The sequence below is a fragment of the Rhinatrema bivittatum genome, chromosome 1 (genome assembly GCF_901001135.1).
Source record: "Rhinatrema bivittatum chromosome 1, aRhiBiv1.1, whole genome shotgun sequence".
Taxonomy (NCBI): Eukaryota; Metazoa; Chordata; class Amphibia; order Gymnophiona; family Rhinatrematidae; genus Rhinatrema; species Rhinatrema bivittatum.
The window spans coordinates 384,924,236-384,949,530 of NC_042615.1; the positions used below are offsets into that span (position 1 = coordinate 384,924,236).

Consider the following 25,295-nt stretch of genomic DNA (forward strand, 5'->3'; position numbering starts at 1 on the left):
ACCGCTCTCTCAAAATTTATGGACAGGTAGGAGCCGTGTATAAAATCGTAATAATAAGAAGGCTAAAGTACCACAAATCACCGTGAATTATGTTTGTATCATTAAGTAAACCTCATACTTAGGCGTAGATGTGAATGCTATGCTGCATAATTTGGCATTATTTATCAGTAAACAACTAGTAGACCTGCATGCCTACAGCCCACCCATGTTAACCTTGTGCCCACCCAAAAAATCAATTCTGGCTACGCCACTGACGCACGTATCTTATAAAATCCAGCATACGTTTGTTCGCGCGTGCGCTGTTTCTTAAAATGTACCCCTGAGCGTTTATTGAAATGTGCTCTTTGGATCAGCAGAGCCCAACCATCACTGTGCGTATTGAGTAAGGAGTGAGAGTGACTGTACAGCCTGCCTGGTTACCCCACCACAGCACCTATGGCCCCAGAGAATCGGACTTCTTTCCTGCTGGAGAACCTCGGCCCCCAGAGCTGAAGTTTGGTTAAGAGTATTACCATCCAGTATTCCCTCTAAGCTGCTGCATGTGTGTGTGCCTGTGGCCAACTTTTCCCGCGGGCACGCGCAACCTTTCAACCTGAGCACAGAGGCCATCTCGCCGTGGCTCGAAGACAAAAGGAGGCCAGCAGGGCTGTAGTGGAGCTCAACTCACCATGGCCCAAAGAGAAGAAGAAGACCCATAACCAAATGCTGAGAACAGAAAAAATGCACCCGCCACTTATTAGTAGTTCCGAAAAACCATTTAATATTTATTTGAAAAACAAAACATCTATGCAAAACATGAATGCCTAGTCTCTTTGGAAACTGCAGCACAAATGTTGGGCAGATCAGATGTGAAATTGAAAAGCAGCAAACAGGAAGAGAGAGAAATAAGGCGTGTCTTATGACATCAATCCTCCCAATAAGTCAGGAGATGATCCAAAATGTCCAAAATCCTGTTTCAAAATCTGCAAAAACTCTTATTCTCAAAACCGCTTCACTTGATAAGACCTCAAAGACCTACTCAAAGTGTCCTCTCAAAATACTCTGCAGACTGAGATCCTGGAATTATTTCCTTACTCTATAACTCCAATCCATTCTGGGATTCAGTGAGCACAGGGCAGAAGCACCATTCTGACAGAGGGCATGAAGAATCTGAAGGAAAAGGTAAAAGGCAGAAAAATAATTAGAACTAGCGGAAATTACCAGCAGCATTACAGTGACCTGTAAGAGACTACACATGTATACAAAGAAAAAAAACCTGCACTTGCTTGGCTGTGATGCCATTTTCTGCTCCCATACTCCCCTGATGCTGCAGCACCTACACAGACCGATAGGACACAACCTTTAGTTCAAACCATAGTATTTTTTTTATTATAAATGTGTTTATATCATACTTTATTACAGCTAGTTTCTAAACCATACAGCTTTTAAAACAGATTACAGTTCCCCCACCCCCCCCATACATGGTAGCATTGTTATTTCAAATACATTTCATTTCTGAATAAAAAAAGATACAAAAACTTCTATCCTTGGAAAAAGAAAATTGGAAGCTGTGATTTGTTTTCTATTCACATCTTTTACAACAACCTGAAATGTGTAAGATACAAAGAGTCAAATTAAAATATTTTGTTACAAATGATATTGCTTATCACATAAAATACACATTCTTTATAAAGAAACAGATGGAAAATATCAGTCTGTTCTTCCATCTGACCATACATTATTTTGTCTTTAGCAATGGAGGATCAACATAAAGTCTGTGACTCATTTTCTTTTCACATCTTTTACAAAAAGAGAAAATAAAAAGCAGGAAGAATGCCACCCATAGTTTTCATTAAACATGTGTTTATAGTATTCTTTATTATGGATAGTTTCAAAAACATTCACAGAGATTACAAAAGTCAAAAACTGCTTATGGAATTCTATACATAGTATTGTTATTTCAAAATACATCTTGGGTCACTTCAAACGTCTACATTTTTCATTTCTGAAAAAAGATACAAGAACATCACTGTGCTGTTTTATAAAAGGAGGTGTACTCTCTTTCACAGATTATACAGTTGGTAAACCTCATTTGATCTTTATCGACTTTGGGCCTAACAAGATGGCTTAGAGCCGTCTGGGGATCCTTTGTATTTTTGACAGACTTGATCAGATCCATAACCGTATTTACATTCTCATTACAAAGCCCTAATATCTCCATCTTATACCCTGCCAGCACCAATACACTCATGACACTTTCAAGACAGTCTATCACAAGCACTTCTTAGTTTCTGCTTTTCCACATGCCAGCATCATTTCAGATACTTCTGAAAATTCTGCCCCAGTATTAAACGCTCCATGGGGATTCCATCAAAATTCCTACAGCCGGTTGCCCTTCTGGCTCCGCTTTAAAGATAAGGTCATTAAGAATGTCGTAGAGCGTTTGTCTCTCCTTGAGAATGATGGGCTCTTCCCCTCTTTCTTTAGCCTATTTTTCAGGGATTTATTGGTCTGCTTATTTATCACTCATTTCTTGAGAATCAAATATTTTTTTGTGCCAATGGCATCTTGTCTGCATCAGCCGGCCCTTCTTTGGAAATGGTAACACTCTCCGGAGAATCAAGCACAGTTACTATAGCCAGGTCTCCTTTAGACGCTGCATCGAGGTCCCTGCCTTGAGAACTGGGGACAGTCCCCCCCTTTTTTGGGGGAGTTTCTCGGTCAACTATGTTACCATTCATTTCTTAGAAATTAAACAATGTTTGTGCCAAATGGCATCTCACCTATCTCTGCATCGGCCAGTGCCTCTTTGGAAAAGGCAATACTCTCCAGAGAATCATGCACAATCTAAACAGACTACCACAGTTTCAGCTAGAGTTACGGAGCTTTAAACTGTTGAAATACTTTTTCTTTTAGCATGTCTCAGGTTTTGGTGTGGTTCTATTATTGTCCCCTGGTCAGTGCATATTTTCTGCTCTGCCTGTAGGACTTTCAAAACCTTGTACAAAATAAAGCATGTAAAACAGAGTCCAATCATATTGTCACTTTTATTGCTTATAACAAAATGCAAATACTTTATAAAGAGAGCATGCAGAAACAGTGGAGGAGAGGAAGAAAGGGGGATGGTGAGAGAGGCTGAATTCTGGCCTGTTTCCACATACACAGAGAGAAGTGACAAAATCTACTGCTGGAGCTCTGCGATCTATGTGACCCAAAGGGTTCATATACAGGAAAGCTTGTGACCCCAAGAGCCACAGTAGTGACCAGGATAAGATCCCCGTGAACAAAACTGAGGGTTGAAAGTTATATGGCCACCAGTCTCTGTCTCTCAATACAGCCTGACAAGTTGGTACTCAATATCACCTTAATGACATAATCAAGAGAGCCAAAGTAAAATTAAGAAGTTATAACATAGTATTACCACAGCCATAAACAGAATATAAAATATGCAAGTGCATTGCAGTCTTACGTACAGTCTGAAACAGTACCGGACTGTCTATCTATGTTAACTCAAACTGCATAGCATTCGTTTTTGCAGTTTTTCATTTTTTGAAAAAAGAAACATTTTATGTATGTTTGGAAAAGAAAGGATGCAGCAAGAGTGTACTGTTTCCAAATTAGTGTGTGTTATATCCTGAAAAAGGAGGGGCGAGTGGGGGAATCTATTCCTAGGAGAAAAAGATAGGAGATGACGAGGTAGGACAAACTGCAAGCCCCAGCATGCATCATTCCTGGTATGTCTGATTCAGCCAGAGGAATCAGTCCCCAGAAGAAAAATATAAGGTGGAACAAACTATAGACCCCCAGCATGCATCATTCCTGGCATGCTTTGTGTCTCATCCCCAAAAATCCCATTTCCAATCTTGGTCTCTGGCTGGAGAAAGAAGGGGGGGTTGCAGGGGGAAAGAAGGAGGATTGTGGGGGTTATCTTGTCTTGACCCTTGCTGCATGAGCACACAGTCCTGGGGGCAACTACAGGACCCAGTATACAACATTCTGGTACCTGTCTGTTTACACAAGACACAGACTTTAGTTCAAACTATAGCAAATGTTTCCTAAAATGCAGAGAAAGTACTGTACAAAAAAGGGAATATGCATACAATAAGATCATTTTTTATACAAGTTTATCTTTTTGCTGTAACTCACGTGCACTGCATACTACAGCACTGACCTCATGGGTCACATACAGATTCATGACAGGACACAGATTTTACTTGAAACACATTATTTTTAATATTCTTGTACATGTATTTATATTATTCTTTATGACATAAAGCATAAATATAATGTTTTTTTGTAGAAGATAAAAACAATCTTGGTTTGCCTGGAACATAGTTTTCCCCTTTAAATACCCTGTTAAGAAATGTATTCTAATTATTATCTGAAAACTAATAGCATTTTTCCCTGCTTTTCTACTTCTCCCAAAAGGCATGCCCCTAGTTTTCTTCTGTGACATCTAATAACATTTGTTTTTTATGACAACTTTGCTTATATGTCAAAAACTGCTTATTTCTTTTTTAAAAAGGAGGGGCTGCGTGGGTTTATTCTGTGTGTGTATGTGTGTGTGTGTGAGTGTGGCGAGCTTGCAGTTCTATCACAGGAGGGCCTGTGGGGGGATTGCCTTGGCAACCTACCCAGTAGGCAACTGTTTCTCCCAGTATTCCTTGCTGCATGAGGTCACAGCCCCCAAAATGGTGATTGTTGTAGTTCTGTGTGTTTTCTTTTATTTCACAGCTAAAACGTTTTTCAATTTTCTAAAGCACTGCTTTCAAAATATCTTGTTTGCTCTGTGTGTTTTGTACACCGAGTTCTGATGTCTGTGCTAGTTTCTAATGTAGCTATCATAACAAAACAGAAAGCTTTGCCTGTTAAAAACAGGGGAGGGATAGTAGAAAGAGGAGTTGTAGAGGGTATGTTGAAAACTACCTGATGTCCCACAAGGCACCATTTTGTGAGAAGGTGGGGGTGCTGGCACAGAGGAGTGAAACAGAACACTTTTCTTCTGGTACCACTTTGCTGTCTTAAGAGACATCTCTTAAGACAGCATTTTGAAAGAGATAAAAAAATCCAATGAGACTTTGTCTTTTATAAAAAACATGAATGTTCAGAAACCAACAAGCTTTTCAAATTATTTTTCTGAAAAATAGCTATATTTTACTTGTTTATACTGCAGTGAATATGGGGAGGGGAAAGTGTGCAAAAAACCCCCCAAAACATTAACACAGACGTGCATATGCAAAAAGAACTACATAAAGAATTACTTTTCTCTTTCTCGTACTGCACTGCACTGGAAAAACAATAAAGGGGTGCTGAAATTCTCTGTTGGGATAAATCAAAAAGAAAATAGGCAGATTAGCAGTTACAAATTGATCCCAGAGCTTTAAAACCAGTGCAATTCTTTTTCTTTCAGCACATAATCTTTTTAAAATTATCCATATCCATAAAATTACGCATATCCAGCATAGCTCTCTGCTTCAACGGCAGGGGAGAAGAAAAACTGATACTTCACGCATATCCAGCATAGCTCCCTGCTTCAACGGCAGGGGAGAAGAAAAACTGATACTTCACACATATCCAGAATAGCTCTCTGCTTCAACGGCAGGGGAGAAGAAAAACTGATACTTCACGCATATCCAGCATAGCTCCCTGCTTCAACGGCAGGGGAGAAGAAAAACTGATACTTCACGCATATCCAGCATAGCTCTCTGCTTCAACGGCAGGGGAGAAGAAAAAAGGATTCGCACTCACAAAGCGGGGAGTAGCTGGCTTGTTACGGTGGTTACTACCCCAAACCAAATAAGCCTGATACTTCACTTTCAATGCATATCCAGCATAGCTCTCTGCTTCAACGGCAGGGGAGAAGAAAAACTGATACTTCACGCATATCCAGCATAGCTCTCTGCTTCAACGGCAGGGGAGAAGAAAAACTGATACTTCACGCATATCCAGCATAGCTCTCTGCTTCAACGGCAGGGGAGAAGAAAAACTGATACTTCACGCATATCCAGCATAGCTCTCTGCTTCAACGGCAGGGGAGAAGAAAAACTGATGCTTCACTCATATCCAGCATAGCTCTCTGCTTCAACAGCAGGGGAGAAGAAAAACTGATACTTCACGCATATCCAGCATAGCTCCCTGCTTCAACGGCAGGGGAGAAGAAAAACAACCAATAAGGGCTGAATAACATAGTCTGGGTAAAACAAATAAGCATGGGTGTAGCTTGCTTATTGCGGTGGTTACTTCCCCTACTACCCCTAACTAATCAAGCTTGATATTTCACTTGGATGCAGCTCCATCACTGCTCTCTACATTAATGGTGGGGGTGGAAGGGAAATAGAACCAAAGAGCTAAGAGAAACAGATAAGTATGAGAAAAAATGTGTGGGCCGTTTGGTCTTCTTCTGCCGTCATTTCTATGTTTCTATGTTTCTATGTAAAAAGAGCTATGCGCATCCTCAGACAGTGGTCTTATTCCTTCGAACATGGCGGCCTTTCATGCTCCCTCTCTCCATAAACAAAACATCTGAGCATGCTCAAGTGACATCATAGCCTGTGACATCATTCCAAGATGGCTGCTTCTGGCATGGGTCATAGCATCATGGTTTAAACGTGCTTTGCTTTGTTTTTACTGCACATGGTCGGGCATGACATCATTTCCTGCCTCTCCACAAAAGCTGCTGTCTTGGATGCACATTATTTCCTGTCCCCAGGCATCCACTGCCATCTTGAAAAATGTATTTCTGGTTCTGGTGTACATCATCCACAAAGGGCAGAAAGGGGGTATTTCCATATGTGACATCATCAAAAGAGATAAAAAGGTGTGTGTGTGTGTGGGGGGGGGAGGGCTAAGACAGATATCAACAAATAGGGCAGAGCTTGGACCAGAAGTGAATGCTGATTGGCCGGAGTGCCTGCACCAACCTGTCAAAATAAAGTTTGACAAGTGCACTTCCCTATAACTACTAAGAAGCATTAGCTCTCTTGCATTTATGATACTATGGAGAATCTGTCAACCCAACCTTAAATGCTCTATATGGAGAAAAAAATCATATATTGTAGGATTGTTAGGGCTCCTGTCTGCGTGAGACCATGACCTGGCCTCCTCACCTGGATGGGCAGGTGGCCCATGCTATCTCCCCCCGCTGCTGTCTCCTCCCGCCGATGCTGAAAGCCGCTGCCACATTTCGCGGCACCTCCACATGCTGAGCTCCATGTCCGGCCTCCTAGGCGCACGCGTCCCTACGGGAAATTTAAAGAGCAGCAGTGGGAAAACTCTCCTCATCCCAAGGAGATGACATCAGACGCACTGGGTATTTATACCCTGCCCTGCCACCACCACTTCGCCTCAGCAATGGGTCCTGCTCATCTTTGAGTGCGAGCTGTCTGAGTTCCTGATTCCTGCCTTGTCTCCTGCTCCTGATTCCTGGTTCCTGCATTCCCTTTCCTTGCCTCCAGTTCCTGCCTTGCTCCTCGCCCCCTTGGTTTGATTCTCTGGTTCTGACCCTGCTTCATTGACTCCAATGGATCTCTGCCTGCCCTGACTCCAGCTTGGTACCTCATCTCTGCTTGTTCTTTGCCTGCCCAACCTCTGGCCTGGCCTTCATCTATGCTTGTATGCTGCCTGCCCTGACCTCCAGCCTGGCCTTCATCTCTGCTTGTACGCTGCCTGTCCTGATCTCCAGCCTGGCCTTCATCTCTGCTTGTACGCTGCCTGCCCTGACCTCCGGCTTGTTCCTGTTCCTACTCATCTGCCACTTGTCTCGACCTTGGGCCTGTCCAACACTGCTTCCACTTCTTGACTCATGGTTTGATGCCTTGACAGAGAGAGAGAGACCAATGCCTAAGTTCTGCCAATCCTGTTACCTAAGGGCTCAACCTGCGGGGAACGAGGACTGGTATAGGTGAAGGTTCTGTGGGGTCTTCTTCTCCGAAGCTGCCTCCCGACGATGAGAACCAGCAGAGGTCCTTCCCTGGTGGTAGTGACAACCTTGTCTAGACCTCAAGGATCCACATTCCAAACAAGGATCCTCAATTGTAGATCTCATAGGGCTATTGATTCAGTGCTCATATATCAGGTCAATACAGTTCATCATGTCTTCGTCAGGGTTTGCCTCAGAGAACTCATTACTCCAAAATGTTGCCAAATATTTCAAGACAAAATATGGCACAATTGAATAAAAAAAAGTATTCAAAAAGGTAAAGTATATTTGCTTCTGAAAAAAATGTAATAATCTCTGAAAATTTCCTAATGTGAATTGTTTCAATTTAGATACAAACATAGCCCTGACAAAGCTACACATTTGTAAGTAATGTAGGTAATCTCTTTGTTTTAACCCCATATTCTCAACAAAATTAGTGAAAAGGTAAATTTGATTAACCTTAAGATCAATAAAAGCCAAAAAGTTCCGATGTTCTGATTTTGCCAGTCTACATGCTACCTCGTACTCCTTTCTTGGAGCAAACATGGAATTTCCTTCCTCAGGCAAACATAAAGACCTAGGAGATTATGGACTGTTTTCAAGCATGCTGTATAGTATAACAAACAAGATCTCAAGTGTTCAGATAGGTATGCATAAGATATCTTAGATCTAATGGATTTACCATCTCTTTCTCTACTTGAAGGTCCCAGAAAATATTAGCATCCCATAACCAATCTCCTCGAGAGTGAAGTAAACAAAAAATATTATACAATCTAAATTTTGGAAAAAACTAAACTCCCTTCACTACTAGGGACACAAAGTTGAATTTTTGCCCTTTTCCCTTTCCAAATAAAATTAGAGTACATCTTGTTCAGTTGGTGACAGTCTTTTTTCCATAATCGAATCAGAACCATTTGGGAAATGGAATCGTCTTAATGAGTGCCATTCTATCTGTCCAAGAAACTGGTAAAGCCATCCAACTCATCAATTTATGCTTGAACTCTTTGATTATAATGGTAATATTTAAGTCATATCATCTAATAAGATCTTTATGTACTTGTATACCCATATATTTTATTGAGTCAGCTGCCCATTTCAAAGGAAAATTCTCCTCTTTCTAATCTATGGATCCCAAAGTGTCTGACTTTTCCTGATTTAATTTCAATCAACCCTGAAATTTGTCCATAGTTTTTAAACAAGTCTACTACCAGGGGAAGATTCTGCACAACAACGGGTAGCAAGAATAGAATGTCATCCATGAAAAGAAGCATCTTTAGATATATCACCGCGTATGTTTTCTCTGAAGCCTTCAGTAGGGCTTTCAATTGGTATACAAATAGTTCTAAGGATAAGATAAATAATAAAGGGGATATTAGGCATTTCTGTCTAGTACCCCAATGAAGTGAGAAAGAAGTTGATAAAACACTATTTGCCCCTAATCCTTGCCTCTGGATTAGAATATAGAACCAGAATATACCGAAGTATAGACCCCAATAATCCATACTGTTGTAGCATTGCTTTCAAAATATCACAAGCAATTCTACTGAAAGCCTTTTCTGCATTTCAATAATGTATGTATTACATAAAAATTTACATAATAAATGTTGCCATAACTATATTTTTGTCCTAAAGAAGGAAATTAGTCATCATGAAATGTTCACATGTGGTGATTAAACTTAAATTCTTATGTTTTTGTTACAATCAAAATGACTGGGGGCATAAATAGTGTAAGATACTATGTAAGAAAATCATGTAATGTCTTGTAGGAGTCAGTAATGCAATATGAGTTATGAAAGTCAAGTAAAGTATAAGTATATAAGAGTTATACACTATACAGTACAAAATGTACAGCTTCTTTTATATGTTAGGTTTGTAGGCAGAAGAAAATGCTGTGCACTCCGGGGCAGATTTTCAAAGGGTTACATGTGTAACTTACGTGCATAACCCCGACAAAGTGCCCCTGCGCACGCTGAGCCTATTTTGCATAGGCTCAGTGATGCGTGTAAGTCCTGGGGCTTTGAAAAAGGGGCGGGAAAGGGGGTGGGGGCATGGGCAGGGTGCCGGCCCAGGGGCAGGACTGAGGCCTCCGGTATGGTGGCCGTGCCGGAGGATCGTGCGCCGGCAGTCGGCCAGCGCGCACAAGTTACACCTGCCACAGGCAGGCGTAACTAAGACAACAAAGGTAGGGGGGGGATTTAGGTAGGACTGGAGGGCAGGTTAGATAGGGGAAGGGAGGGGAAGGTGGGGGGGGGGAGCAGAAGGAATGTTTCCTCCGAGGCCGCTCCGATTTCAGAGCAGCCTCGGAGGGAACGGGGAAAGCTATTGGGGCTCCCCTAGGGCTCAGTATGCGCAAGGTGCACAAGTGTGCACCCCCTTGCGCGTGCAGACCCCTGATTTTATAAAATCGGGCGTAGATTTGTGTGTGCCAAGTTGCGCACACAAATCTATGCCCACGTGCATGTTAGAAAATCTGGCCCTCCGGAGAGAAAACAAGATGGCGCCCTGAGCGGGAGCATAGCCGCGAGCTCCGTTTTCTTATTGCCAACTTTAAGCTCTTTTAGCGATATTTCTTTCCGGAATGCCTCACAAAAGGAAGGGCAAGGTCCGGGTATTTCCACCCGACCCAGACCTTGCAATCGGACAACGGCTAATAACAGACTTCGCCGCGGCCGCACCAGAAGTGGAGGAGGTTAGCCCCATTGGAGTTGTGGCGAGAGGAGAGCCATATTCTCCCGGGGAACTTTCACTAACCCCCCCGGATCCCAAAACGCCGGCTCGAGCTTTGCCCCTGGAAGGCGATGGAGGCGCTGAAATACATACCCAAGAGGTGAAGATATTTCAGCGGGGTGGCCCAGAGAGCGCCTTGAAGGCTGGTGACCCCGGAGGAGTCCTGCAGTCTCGCGTGGCTGAGACGCCAGGAAGTGAGGGGGAGATGGCGGCGTCTACCTCCAGGACAACAGGGGAGTCAGACGAAGGAGCAGGAACCGGGGTAAGAAAATCTCTCACCCAGCAATTTGTAAAGCCGGCAAAAATAACCCTCGATAACATCTGGGATCTCATGAATGGGATGCTGGTTAAACTAGATAATCAAGCCCTGCAACTTGAAAATATTTCAACCAAATTCGGTTTGCTAGAACGAGATACACAGCAGAAATTTGTTGAACAAGGTAGCTCCATTAAACAAATAACTGAAGATATAAAAAGCCTCCAGAATACTAATGCCTCTATTATATCAGAAAGGATGTCTACATTGAGAAGGCTAGAGTCTATTGAGAATCATGTGAGACATTTAAATTTGAGATTCTTGAATTTTCCGATCATAATGGGCGAAATCCCTCTGCTATCGTTTAAGAAATATATTTCGGAAGTTTTGAAGATTCCCCATCAAGAGATACCACCTGTAAAAAAAATATTTTTTCTTCCGAAAAGAACTAGCACTCCCTTAACGGTCCCACAACAAGGGTCAGGCTTTCAAAATCTGACCGATTACCTCGAGAATTCAAATATAGAAATAATAGACCGTGCAGTTCTTTTTGTTTCTTTTTTTGAAGAAAGTGATGTCTCAAAAATAATGAGAAATTACTTTAAAAATATTTCCACATTATTCTGCGGTGGACTCATCCGTGTATACCCGGATTTGGCAAAATCTACTCAGCAGCGTAGAAAAGATTTCCTATTGATGAGACCTGAGACTATAGCACTGGGGGCTAGCTTCAAATTGAGGTACCCCTGCAAGTGCATTATCAAGCTGGCCAGGAACACATATATCTTCTTTTTACCAGATCAACTGAGAGCTTTCTTATCTGGCAGGAGACCACCCGAGGAGGATGAGAATCTTGGGACAATAGAAAATTAGGTGTGGAGTTGGGCATAAATTTGTGATAGATGTCGTGTGTACTCCTTGTATATTTCCTTTCTCTCCAATATTTCCTAAGTATTAAGAGACTTGATATGATACTATGTTATTTCTATTATATGTTGGAAAATTGTTATTATTTTCACCTTTATTTCCTAAAATTTCTCTGAGATTTCTAATACAAATGTTTATTTGTATATTGTTTAAAAGATGATAAATAAAGAATTAAAAAAAAAAAAAAAAAAAGAAAATCTGGCCCTCCAATGAAAGAAGTTTGTGTATAAGGAAATTATATCAGTGACAGGACTGCTCCAGTTGATAGAAGTAGCTTGTAATAAAGATGTAGTGTTGGTTAGGATTGTTAATGGTCCTTGGTCCAATCATTAGGGATGTGCAGACCAAAAGTTTAAGTTCATAAGTCCATAAGTCGAAAGGGGGGGTCAATTTCGGTCAATATGGACATATGTACAATTCCATAAGTTGAGTCTATGTCCATACGTGCACCGATTCCCTAAATAAAAATTTAAACCCCTCACCCTCCTTAATCCCCCCCCCCCCCAAGACTTACCAAAACTCCCCAAGCTGGCCAAAAGTTCCGTGAGGGTCCGGGAGCGGACGCGCGGGGAATCACGTGACGTTGCGTCACTCCGACGTGACGCAGACGTCACGTGGTCCACCGCGGTTCCGCTCCTGGACCCCTCGTTGGACCCAAACGGCACTTTTGACCAGCTTGGGGGGGGGGGAGCGGACACGCGGGGAATCATGTGATGTCGCGTCACTCCAACGTGACGCCGACGTCACGTGGTCCACCGTGCGTCCGCTCCCAGACCCAAACGGCACTTTTGGCCAGCTTGGGGGGCCCCCCCAAGCTGGCCAAAAGTGCCGTTTGGGTCCAACGAGGGGTCCGGGAGCGGAACCGCGGTGGACCACGTGACGTCGGTGTGACGCGACGTCACGTGATTCCCCGCGCGTCCGCTCCCGGACCCTCACGGAACTTTTGGCCAGCTTGGGGAGTTTTGGTAAGTCTTGGGGGGGGGGGGGATTAAGGAGGGTGAGGGGTTTAAATTTTTATTTAGGATCAACAATCGCGATTTCCAACGTATTCAACATAGCTATGTTGAATAAGTTGGAAATCCGATCGTTTTCGCCTCATCACTTTTTTAAGTTAAAAAAAAAATTACGTTGCGTTTTACATATATGTTGAAAACGAATGCACACCCCTACCAATCATTACCTGATCCAGATTCAATTGAAACTGGTCAGGTAGTTATTGGAGATCAGTGTGGAAAGTGTTATACTTCAGTCTAATCAAGATACGGATTTGATGTTGAACAAATGGGATATGGTCAAAGATATTAATTTACATTCTCCAGGCATTAAATTTAAGATAAATTTAAGAAGCATTAAAATTAAGATATAATCAAACAGTAAAGGCATATAGAAGTACTCAAGAGTTGGTTAAGAATGATTATAATACCACAAAATTAAATAAATCTATGAATAAGCCTTTAGAATTGTTTTCGATAGTTAAGAATCTTATATCCCCAAGGAATATCAACAAAGTGGTCCAAATGCCCTGAAGTGCAGAATCGGCTAGATAGTTTTGTGACAAAATGTCAGAAATTCAAACTGAGATTGATGGATTGTAGAGAGGTAAACATGAAATTAAAAAAATGGAAATATGTCCAGTAAAGACAGGCTGGGTTCGAGTGCAGGAGGTCACTCCTGGACTCCCGCTGGACCACCAGGGACCGCTGGACCAGGGACCCTCCTGACCCCCACAAGACTTGCCAAAAGTCCAGTGGAGGTCCGGGAGCAACCTCCTGCACTCGGACCTTCGGCTGCCAGTAATCAAAATGGTGCCGATAGCCTTTGCCCTTACTATGTCACAGGGGCTACTAGTGCCATTGGTCAGCCCCTGTCACATGGTAGGAGCACAAGATGGCACCGGTAGCCCCTGTGACATAGTAGCTATCGGCACCATTTTGATGCGAGGCAGGCCCTAAAGTCAGACGGCACGGAGGGAGAAATCCCTCACAGGACCCCACTGGACCACTAGGGATGATAGTAAGTCTTGGGGAGGGATCAGGATGGTGGGGGGCGGGGGGGGGTTGTATTACAGTAAATTTTAATGCTTGGGGTGGTTTTTTATTTAAAATAATAAAATGTGCCCCTCACCCCGTACAAACCCGAAAAACTAATTTTCCTCGTAGTTCGTGGAAAATCAGTTTCGGGGTTCGGGGCCCCTGACCCACGATGAATTAGGCAATTTCGTTGAAATTGCCTAATTCGTGATAAACAAACCACATCTCTAGACTCTACCATGGAAGGGGAAGGAGTAGATGAGGACTAACAGGCAAAGTAGCATTGTATGATGCTTTGCTGAAGCTGGCTGCCAGTCTGTGTGGTCTCCCCAGCTTCTGCGGGAGGACATGGGGATTCCTCGGCTAGATCTGGAACAATGTCTACTGGGATCCCATGTCATAGTGTAAGATTATGGAATATACAGCAGAGCAGCACTATCTTGGTGACTCTGGGTGGGGCATTCGTTAAAGCTTTCCCTGTTTTGTCCAAACAGCAAAATCTACTTTTGAGATCTCTGAAGGTGCACTCTACGACACAGCGTGTAGAACATAAGGCCTTGTTGTACCTCGTTTCTGCCAGCATGTTGAGATTAGTAATGGGGGTGAGAAGCCAGGTCCTACAACCATATCCCAAATCTCCTGCAGCAAAGAGAGAACAGCTGCATCATTCACACCAGCGTGACTTTGTGCTATCGCTGCCAACCCATAGCATGCTATAAGATACAAGAAGCTAAGCTCTAGCTTTATAGGAGCCTTAAAAGGCTCTTTCCAAATCCAAGGTCCATGATACTTTTACAGTGACACTATATGAAGGCAATAGCACTTGCTTATGCTGTGTCATATCTTCCTGAATGGAAAACTGCATGTGGGGTACCTACACAATGTGTCCATTTTACATCTAACCAAGCTATCACTACCCATTTCTAGCATTCCTCTATCACTGAAGCTATAAATCACAGTTACTACACATGTCATTGCAGAAAGACATCACTCTGGTGGTATGATTGTGCATATCTCTGGCAGTTCTGCAGTATGTCCTCCAGAGATGCAAATTTGTCTAACATGACACAGTAACTACAATTGGGCCAAAAGGCACAGCCCCCAGCTTCTATTTAACCCGTATGATGTTCCAAACAAACTGTGCCTGACATCCTGACTGATCGAGCACTATCAGCGTACATCTAACCCTGTACTATGAACACTAGTGGTTAACAAGTGACATTTGAACAGCTCCAAAAGGGAGGATTTGAACATCCACTAACTTAAAGTAAACAAGTAGAAACTCTATGGTGCCTGGTCACACACAGAGCATTTTGGCAAGTGCATTGTTTGAGCATGCAACATTAGTAGGCCTCTCCAGCATGGAGAGAGAAAGCCAGGCCCTGGCACTATGGCTTTATACCTAATTGTACAAGCCACTTGTCATGTAACCAATGCAGTCACATCCCTGACAGCCCCCCATGTCAATGGCATTTACTGTAAACACATAGCCGGAGATGGACTATAGAAAGAAGTAGTGCTCTTACCTGCAAGCCAACCTTCATTGTAGAGGCCATCTTCAAAATCTTCAAACAGGCCAAATTGCCCAAGTATAAAGGAATCGTGCATGGCTCCCAGATACCTGGTGACCATGTTGAGGATGCACATTTGAGTGTCACAGACCACTTGCACGTTGGAGTGAAAGAGCTGTCTGTTGTGGTAGATCTCCTTCCTGCTACAGGGTGGGATGATGGCTATGCAGTCCTAGAACATCAGAAAAATTGGCAATGGCATAAAACCCCCTCTTGAATTCCAAGAAGACCTGCCTTTCATGAGGAAATGTTATGTACTGATCAAAGTGGCCATGTACAGCTGTTATGACTTGGCCCAGACAGTGGGAAAAAAGAGGTTTGGGACATTCCCCCGATGACCCCCGACTGTCGTTGGGAAGGAGCCAGATGCCATAAAATGCAGGGCGCACAACAGTTCGGTGAGGCCTGGTATAGCACAGGGCTTTTCCGTGACCGGATCCAGATCCCCTGAGTTCTTGATATAATTTCATGATACCCTGAGAGCTGAGGCGATATCTGGTAACCACATGTTCCTTCAGCATGCCCAGCATTGTGGTTCGTGGATGAAAGATGTGCTCCCTGTACCACAGGTGTGCCCTCCTGCGTGGCAAGCACTGCCACGGGCCAGGCTGCTCCACCGGCGGACCTAGGAGGTGTTTGAACCTCCCTTGCCAGTGGTTGTTCTTGTTGTTGAGCAGCCTGAAGCAGCCAGTATCCCACTACTTGTAGACTTCCCCCTTACACTGTACCTTTAGGACAACAGGGCAGGTAACAAAAGCTGTTTTTATTGTGCCCGCAGCACTGCGTAGGTGGGTCTGAGAGAAGGCCTTTTTTAATCAGTCATGATAATAACTGCGATATTAGCCGCTATCCGCGATAACATCTGCTATGGTGCGATAAAAACTTTTCCCCCTCTACTGCTAAAAAAAGGTGTTGTTATTTGGCATGTTAAATCCCGTGCTTTTGTGCGTTATTTTACCGCGAAAGGCAGTCGGAGTCTCTCAATTTCATAATTTTCATGGTTTTGCATACTCATTATCATCTTTGTATGCTAGTGCATGACACGATAAGGATCATGCGTTTATCGCGCGTTAGGGCCCTAATGCGATTTGATGAATATCCCTATCAGTTTGCGGAAGAGCCTGGACTGTTTTAGGGAGTCAGTTTTTCTTATTTATTTATATAAAGAATAGGCTAGTAGGTAAAGAAAAGAATGGACAAAGAAGAAAACAGCAGCTGGAGCTCCAGCAACAGAGAGAGAGAGGAAGAGTATAAGAAGAGGAAGAACAGACAAGTGTATATACATTAATGGACATACATAAACAGGCCTGTGTCCACCAGAGGATTTATACAAGATGACAAAAAGTAAAGCAAAGGGAAATTAAAGAAAAGAAAGACATATATAAATAAAGAAAAATATTATACTTACCTGGTAAGACCTTCTTCTAGTGAGTTGTATTTCATGCTGGAAAGAATAAGAATAACACAAAGTATCAATGATTAAGACAAGAAACAGTAGCGGAACACAAAATAAAGAATTGTAGAGTGAATTTCTGAGTCACTAGACTACTTATAGCAATCTTAAAAAGAGTTCCAGAACCTTTGATAAAGTTTTGATAGATGGCTCATGAGTATTTAATGGTTTTTCTGTTATAGTTTAAGAAAAGCAAAACTAAACAAGAAAGTTTAAAAGGTTTACTAGTGTTTATATAATGAAAAAGAAAGGGAAGACATTTTAAAACAAGATACAAAAATAAAATGCATTTGATCATTTATTTGAGTTTATTATTGTTTGCTATCCCTGCCATCTTTATTTGGTAAAAGAGTTTATTTGTCACTTGGTACACCTTGGGAAAATACCATCAGATTTCTTGCTGCCTTAATGACTACATTCTTAATATCATACCTTGGCTATGATAAGCCTTCATCGCACAGAGGTGGCATTTACACTCGCACTAGTCCCTCCTCATTCACAATACTTCCGTCATTTACCCCTCCAACCATCCCCACTTGTGTTGCAATCAGTGAGGGACCGCCCTTCCATAGCACAGCAATTTAGGGGGCAGCACCAGGAGCTTCCCCATGCATAAGCAAATAAGGATTATACCCTGATGACTCTATTGTAGCGTTTCCCAACCGGTATGTCACAACACACTAGTGTGCTATGGCTGGAGTGCAAGGGTGCCGCAGCTGCAGTCTGATTTCCTGTTTCCCTCATGGCCTGAAGAATGTCCTCCTGCCAGCAGTGGGCGTCAGAGCGCAGCACTCTCTGCAGCTGCTCCTGTTTTCCCTCTGCTGTGCAACAGAAACTGCATGGGGCTCTGTAGGCTTGTGAGACTTGTTGCCCCAGTGCAGTTCAGATTGCAGAAGGAAGCTGGGAAAAGGAGAAAGAAGCAGCACTTGGTAAGCTTGCGCCCCGATGTTTGCTGTTCAGGGACTGGGAGTAGATGAATGTGCTACAGTGTGCGGGGAGAGAGGGAAGGAAAGGTGATGATGCCAGGAAATGGGGAGAAGGGTGGAGGGTGGAGGGAGAGAGAAGATGATGATGATGATTCAAGGGGGTGGGGAGAAACGTGGAAGGAGCGAGAAGGTAATAATGATGCCAGGGAGTGAGGTTGAGGGAAGGTGATGCCAGGTTGTGGGGGAAACAGTAGGTTGATGATGATGTCAGTGGGGGAGAGGAGACAGAGGGAAGGTGATGATGTCAAGGGTTGAAGGAGAGGGAAGTTGATGATGATGATAGGAAATGAGGGAGAGGGCAAGGATGCCAGGGTTAAAGGGAAAGGAACAGAAGGTGATTGGAATGGGGCATAGAGGGGGAGGGAAGAGAAAGAAATGATGCCAGGGGATGGAGAGAGAGGGAAATTGATGATGCCAAGGGGTGAGGGAGAGGGATGGAGGAAGAGAGAAGGAGATTATGCCAGGGGACAGAGGGAGAGGGGTGGAGGCAGAGGGAAGGTGATGATGGTGCCAAGGGGTGAGGGAAAGAGGGTGAAGGCAGAGAGAAAGAGATTATGTTGGAGGAGAGGGAAGGTGAAGGGAGAGGAAAGATGGTGATTATGATATAAGAAGTGGGGAAGAGGTGGTGGAAGTTGATGATGATGATGATGATGCCTGGTGATGGAGGGAAAGGGAAGGTGATGATGGTGCCAAGGGGTGAGGGAGAGGGATGGATGCAGAGGGAAGGAGATGATGCTGGGGGGAGAGGATAAGAGGGAGAAGGAAGGTGATGATGATGGGGATGAAGTGAGAGGGAAGGTGATGATGATGCAAGGGGGTGGGGAAGAGGTGGTGATTATGCCTGGGGGTGGAGAAAAGGGATTGAGGGAGAGAGAAGGTGATTATGATGCCAGTGGGAGGGGGGAGGTATGGAGGGAGAGGGAAAGTGATAATGATGATGTCAGAGGTGAGGAGGAGGGAGAGAGAAAGTGATGATGCCGGGGGGTGGAGGAGAGGGGTAGAAGGAAAGGGAAGGTAGGGATGATGATGATGATGATGTCAGGGGTAAGAAGGTGGAGAGAGGTGGAGAGAGGTGATGATGCTAGGGGGTGCAGGAGAGTGGTGAAAGGAGAGGGGACGTGATGATGATAAAAGGGTGGGGGAGGGGGGAAGAGGTGATAGGAGAGGGAAGGTGATCATGATAGTGGTGGGAGAGGGAAGATGATGATGCCAGAGAGTGGGGGAGAGGGGTAAAAGGAAAGGGAAGGTAGTGACGATGATGCCAGGGATGAGGAGGTGGAGAAAGAAGATGATGTTGATGCCAGGGAGTGAGGGTGAAAAAAGGTGATGATAATATGAGGGAGAGGAAAGAGATAGTGGGAGAGGGAAGGTGGTGATGATGATGATGCCAGGGGTGTGGGGGGATAGGGAAGGAAAGAAGATGTTGATGCCAGGGGACAGGCATGATTATGAAGCTGGGGGGAAAGGGAAGGGAGAAGGCATTGATGCTAAGGGATAGGGAGAGAGAGAAGAGAAGTGAAAGTGATGATGGAGAAGTGGGTGGTGTGCCACAAAAAAGTGATTCCTGTGCCAGGTGTGCCATGAACTAAAAAAAAAGGCTGGGAACCACTGCTGTATTGAGCAGTGCCACAAATCTCTGGCAGCAGAAGAAAGCCCTCTGCTTCTTTCTCCAGCCCTCACCCTACCAGGCAGTGTACCGGGAACAAGAGAGGAGGGGTGAGCCTGGAGCAAAGCACAGAACACAGCAAAGAGCCACTCTGCTCGTTAATGCAGCACCTCTCCTTCTATTGCTTCCCTCCTAGGGTGGCTACTTTTCCACAGACCTGGATTGGACACTTGAGGAGGAGAAGGGGGCCCCCTCATTTACATAATTTGCTCCCAATGCCCTTAAACCTGGATTCATATTAAGTACCATCCAGTTCCTGCTATTCATGCTCCCACATACACCCATTCTCTCTCCCCCTTTCTCTTTCATACATAGACAGGCACATGCTCGCTATCTCTCTCTCATTTAGACCTGACCTCCTCATACAAAATTCACTTGCACCCGGTGACAAGCCCGCCCCATCAATTCAATCTGTATCTTTACACCCTGCCAGCTCCATTAATCTTACTGACAGTCAGACAGGAACTCCGAGTCCAGGTCTGCACCTCCTGCCATTGGCTGCATGGCACCATGGCTGATTGGCTGATGCATCTGCCCCTCACCCAAGGGACATGAAATGATTGGCAGGAATGCTTGAGTGACAGGTGTCTTCTTCCTTTCGCCACTTTCATGGGGTGGGTTGGAGTTTGCCGATCATCCCCTCTGCTTCTGAATGCTCAGTAAGGCACGGTCCCTGTAGCAGACCGGAAATCACAGTGTCCGGTTACCTTTGTAAATGGACATTATACAATTAGTTTGAAAACCGGACTGTCCGGGGGAGTTGGCCACATTACTTACCGGACTGTCCGTGGGAGTTGGCCACATTACTTCTCCCCTATCCTGTAGGGATAAACTGAACTCTTCTCTACTTCAGCTTCCTCCTTCCTCTTTTGTTCCCTACAGGATAGGGGAGAAGTAATATGGCCAACTCCCCCGGACAGTCCGGTTTTCAAACTAATTGTATAATGTCCAGTTACAAAGGTAACCGAACACTGTGATTTCTGGTCTGCTACAGGGGACCGTGCCTTACCCAGCATTCAGAAGGAGAGGGGATGATCGGCAAACTCCAGCCCACCCATGAAAGTGGCGAAAGAAGGTAGACATATATACATACATATATATATATATATATATATATATATATATATATATATATATATTAGAGATGTGAATCGTGTCCTCGATCGTCTTAACGATCGATTTCGGCTGGGAAGGGGAGGGAATCGTATCGTCGCCGTTTGGGTTTTTAAAATATCGTTAAAATTGTTAAAATCGTGAACCGGCACACTAAAACACCCTAAAACCCACCCCGACCCTTTAAAATAAATCCCCCACCCTCCCGAACCCCCCCAAAATGCCTTAAATTACCTGGGGGTCCAGCGGGGGTCCGGAATGACCTCCTGCAATCGAATCGTGTTGTCTTCAGCCGGCGCCATTTTGCGCCGCCATTTTGCAAAATGGCGGTGCAAAATGGCGCCAGCCGTAGACAACACGATTCGACTGCAGGAGGTCGTTCCGGACCCCGCTGGACTTTTGGCAAGTCTTGTGGGGGTCAGGAGGCCCCCCCCAAGCTGGCCAAAAGTCCCTGGGGGTCCAGCGGGGGTCCGGGAGCGATCTCCTGCCGCGAATCGTTTTTCCGTACAGAAAATGGCGCCGGCAGGAGATCGATTGCAGGAGGTCGTTCCGGACCCCCGCTGGACTTTTGGCAAGTCTTGTGGGGGTCAGGAGGGTGGGGGATTTATTTTAAAGGGTCGGGGTGGGTTTTAGGGTGTTTTAGTGTGCCGGTTTTCCCGCCCTCCCCCTCCCCCTCCCCCTTCCCCTCCCCCTTCCCCCGATTTATGATTTTTTGACGATAAATCGGGGGAATTGTTATTGTATCGTGGCTCTAACGATTTTTGACGATTTAAAATATATCGGACGATATTTTAAATCGTCAAAAAACGATTCACATCCCTAATATATATATATATATATATATATATATATATATATATATATATATATATATATATATATGTTTCAATTTATAAGTTGTGGTCACTTATTCTGCATTTGATGAGGGTTTTTCTGTGTTCTTTATCTGTGACCAGCATAAGCTATTCTGCTTGTGCAGGAACAGCCAATCTTTCACTCACCAAGAGCCACAAAACCAGAATGTACAGAAGCAAAGAGCTTCAGCTTTAAGCAGCGGGGGCGGGCAGAGATGAAGCAGAGCCTCTCCTTAGCCCCCTTCCCCAAAGAAAGGGCCAGCTCTCTCAAGCTCATCTTCAGACTCATGAGTCTCTCTTTTTCTCTCTCCATCCTCCCACCATTCCCCATTCTGTCTTGACCATTCTCTTTCTCCTCTAGTCTCTCTTTCTCTTTTCTTCCCCTTATTGTCTCCACCAGTTCCTCTCTCTTCACCTGCAAACACTGTCACCTCCACTGTCTCTTTCTCTCATGTTCTCTCCAACCACCAGTCTCTCTCTCTCTTTCTAAATCCCATCCTGTCCCCACATTCTCTCTCTCTCACCCATCTACCCTGTTCTCACCAGTCTCTATTTCTCTCCCCATTCTATACCTACCAGTTTCTACCTCAGCCCGTCTCACCTTATCTAGCCTCTTTCCCACTGTGTCTGCATTTCTCCAGCAGCAGCTCTCCTCCTCTGAACTGCTGACATCTCCACTTCTACCTTCCTTTGGCCACTTGGTGCAGGGCTGATCGGCCTGATGTTTATTTTCATCCTTGAAACCAGTGAAAGGCAGGAAACATGAGAAAGCCTCCACCTCTCCTTCCCTGAAATCCATCCCCTTGACTTATTCCCTCCCAACATCCACTCCATGCAATGTTTCCCCCCCAGTATCTGTCCTCCTGTCTTTTTCTACCTCCCCCAGCATATGCCTTCTAATCCCAATATCCTAGCATCTTGCCCTCTTCCTCTTACACCTTTATTCCCAGTATCCTCTCTCCGCCTCTTTCGCTCCAGCATCCTCTCCCCCGCCTCTTCCCCTCTCTTCTCCAGCATCCTCTCCCCCGCCTCTTTCCCTTCCTTCTCCAGCATCCTCTCCCCTGCCCCTTTCCCTTCCTTCTCCAGCATCCTCTCCTCCACCTCTTTCCCTCCCTTCTACAGCATCCTCTCCCCCGCCTCTTCCCCTCCCTTCTCCAGCATCCTCTCCCCCACCTCTTCCCCTCCCTTCTCCAGCATCCTCTCCCCTGCCCCTTTCCCTTCCTTCTCCAGCATCCTCTCCTCCGCCTCTTTCCCTCCCTTCTCCAGCATCCTCTCCTCCGCCTCTTCCCCTCCCTTCTCCAGCATCCTCTCCTCCGCCTCTTTCCCCTCCCTTCTCCAGCATCCTCTCCCCCGCCTCTTCCCCTCCCTTCTCCAGCATCCTTTCCCCTGTCTCTTTCCCTTCCTTCTCCAGCATCCTCTCCCCTGCCTCTTTCCCTCCCTTCTCCAGCATCCTCTCCCCTGCCTCTTCCTTCTCCAGCATCCTCTCCCCCGCCTCTTTCCCTTCCTTCTCCAGCATCCTCTTCCCCACCTCATTCCATTCCTTCTCCAGCATCCTCTCCCCCGCCTCTTTCCCTCCCTTCTCCAGCATCTTCTCCCCGCCTCTTTCCCTCCCTTCTCCAGCATCCTCTCCCCACCTCATTCCCTCCCTTCTCCAGCATCCTCTCCCCCACCTCTTTCCCTCCCTTCTCCAGCATCCTCTCCCCCGCCTCTTTCCCTCCCTTCTCCAGCATCCTCTCCCCCACCTCTTTCCTTCCCTTCTCCAGCATCCTCTCCCCCACCTCTTTCCCTCCCTTCTCCAGCATCCTCTCCCCCACCTCATTCCATTCCTTCTCCAGCATCCTCTCCCCGCCTCTTTCCCTCCCTTCTCCAGCATCCTCTCCCCCACCTCGTTCCATTCCTTCTCCAGCATCCTCTCCCCCACCTCGTTCCCGCCCTTCTCCAGCATCCTCTCCCCACCTCATTCCATTCCTTCTCCAGCATCCTTTCCCCACATCTTTCCCTCCCTTCTCCAGCATCCTCTCCCCCACCTCATTCCATTCCTTCTCCAGCATCCTCTCCCCACCTCTTTCCCTTCCTTCTCCAGCATCCTCTCCCCCACCTCGTTCCATTCCTTCTCCAGTATCCTCTTCCTGCCTCTTTCCCTTCCTTCTCCAGCATACTCTCCCCTGCCTCTTTCCATTCCTTCTACAGAATCCTCTTCCCCACCTCGTTCCATTCCTTCTCCAGCATCCTCTTCTCGCCTCTTTCCATTCCTTCTCCAGCATCCTCTCCCCAGCCTCTTTCCCTCCCTTCTCCAGCATCCTCTCCCCCTCCTCCATCCCAGCATGCCATCTCCACCTTGTCGAAGAGGAGGAGGGCTGGGGATGATAATGATGGTGATGCAGTAACGAGAGGCTGTTGGGTGTGAGGAGGCAATGATGGTGCAACCCCACTGCCTAATCCTGAGCTGGCTTCTCCCTCTTTCTAATTCTAGAGCATGCCAACTTCTCTCTGCTGAAGGGCAGCACCCATGTCTCCGCTCCTCCCCATCTCTGCCAGCCCTGCAAGTATGTTCAAAGCTTTCAGGCCAGCACTTCCTAGTTGTTGATTTTGTGCATCATGAGGTCGGCCTACAGGGAGTGGTGGCTGGCACAGACAGGGAGCTATTGCTCCTGCTCTCACATAGAATCTGGTGCGGCATCCACAGACGCTTGAGGACAGCCATGCTGCTGCCTCTGCTGCCGCCACTGCCAGGAATTCAAAGAGCTGCAGTTATTCTTCTGGGACATCACACACACCTGGCGAGGTACCGGTTGGCTACCCCTGTACTAGAAGGTGTAGAACGTACATTGTTGCAGCTGATGCCTACTGATAATAATCTGCCTTTATATAAACCTAATTCATTTCCCAGATGTTTCGAAAGGAGATTGCTCTGGGTGGGGAAACTTCAGAGAGTATTTTGTACATGAAAGGGCTGCTGCAAGTGGGTGAGGCTTAAGAGCCTTGCATTCATTCCTTCTCCTCCTCTGATTTACCCATCTGTCATCAGGCAAAAAATTAGGGGAAAAAAACATTACTTGAGAACATGAAGAGTCATTTTGGGGTTCATTCCCACTCCTCACTGTGACTTCAGCATTAAATGACACACATATCCTAAAATGAATAAGAGGAGCAAATAGTAACACAAACAAGCTTTTGAATCCCTTCTTGAAAGCAGGAACACTGTTTACAATCTGTATAAACCCCACTTACACAAAAAGCACAGATGAGCCTAGCCTCCCAGGATTGTGTGAGCCCCCCAGAAACAGCATAATCAGCTTGCTGCCACATCTTTTACCCCTGCCACAGAATCAACCTGGCTGAAAGTTTTAACACCTCCTAATTCAATCCTTTGAACAAAGCTGCAGGGAGCCTGCCTGCCTTCTTCTTGTCCTCTGCTGCTGCTCCAGCCCCTCCCCTCACAAGCAGCCTGCAGGGATCCTTCTTCTCTTGCCCATCCCAACCCCCTTCCTCCTGTCCTAAAGTGAAGGGGGGGGGGGGGGGGGAGGGGAGTTGGAGTGGATAGAGAAAGCAGGCAGAATGTTTGAGCCCTCAAAGATCACGTAAATCCTCAAAGCAAAGATTATTTTGATATAATCCCTGGATGGAGTGATGTCCCTATAGAAGAATTTCATCTTTATACAAAGATTCTTGCACCTGCATATGTGGCCAATCAGCCACCATTTACAAAGACCTGGATGTGTTTTGGAAGTTTGCAACTGCTGGTGTCTCACAGTTGGCAGAGAGGGTATTAAGTTCAATTCATAAAAAGACTTGATGACCAATACTGCTGACAA

The 25,295-nt window shown here is 45.3% G+C and overlaps 1 long non-coding RNA gene across 2 annotated transcripts; it reads right to left on the reverse strand.

The window, feature by feature from the left end:
- Positions 1–809: 809 nt before the first annotated feature.
- On the reverse strand, positions 810–16,886 carry LOC115091232. Of its 2 annotated transcripts, none has more exons than XR_003856646.1 (3): positions 16,817–16,886; positions 15,364–15,580; positions 810–1,149 (listed from the first exon to the last, which is right to left on the reverse strand). It is a non-coding gene; the product is annotated as an uncharacterized LOC115091232 (long non-coding RNA). The 2 variants fall into 2 exon arrangements; XR_003856647.1 differs by lacking the exon at positions 810–1,149 and adding an exon at positions 1,256–1,315.
- Between the last annotated feature and the right edge of the window lie 8,409 nt (positions 16,887–25,295).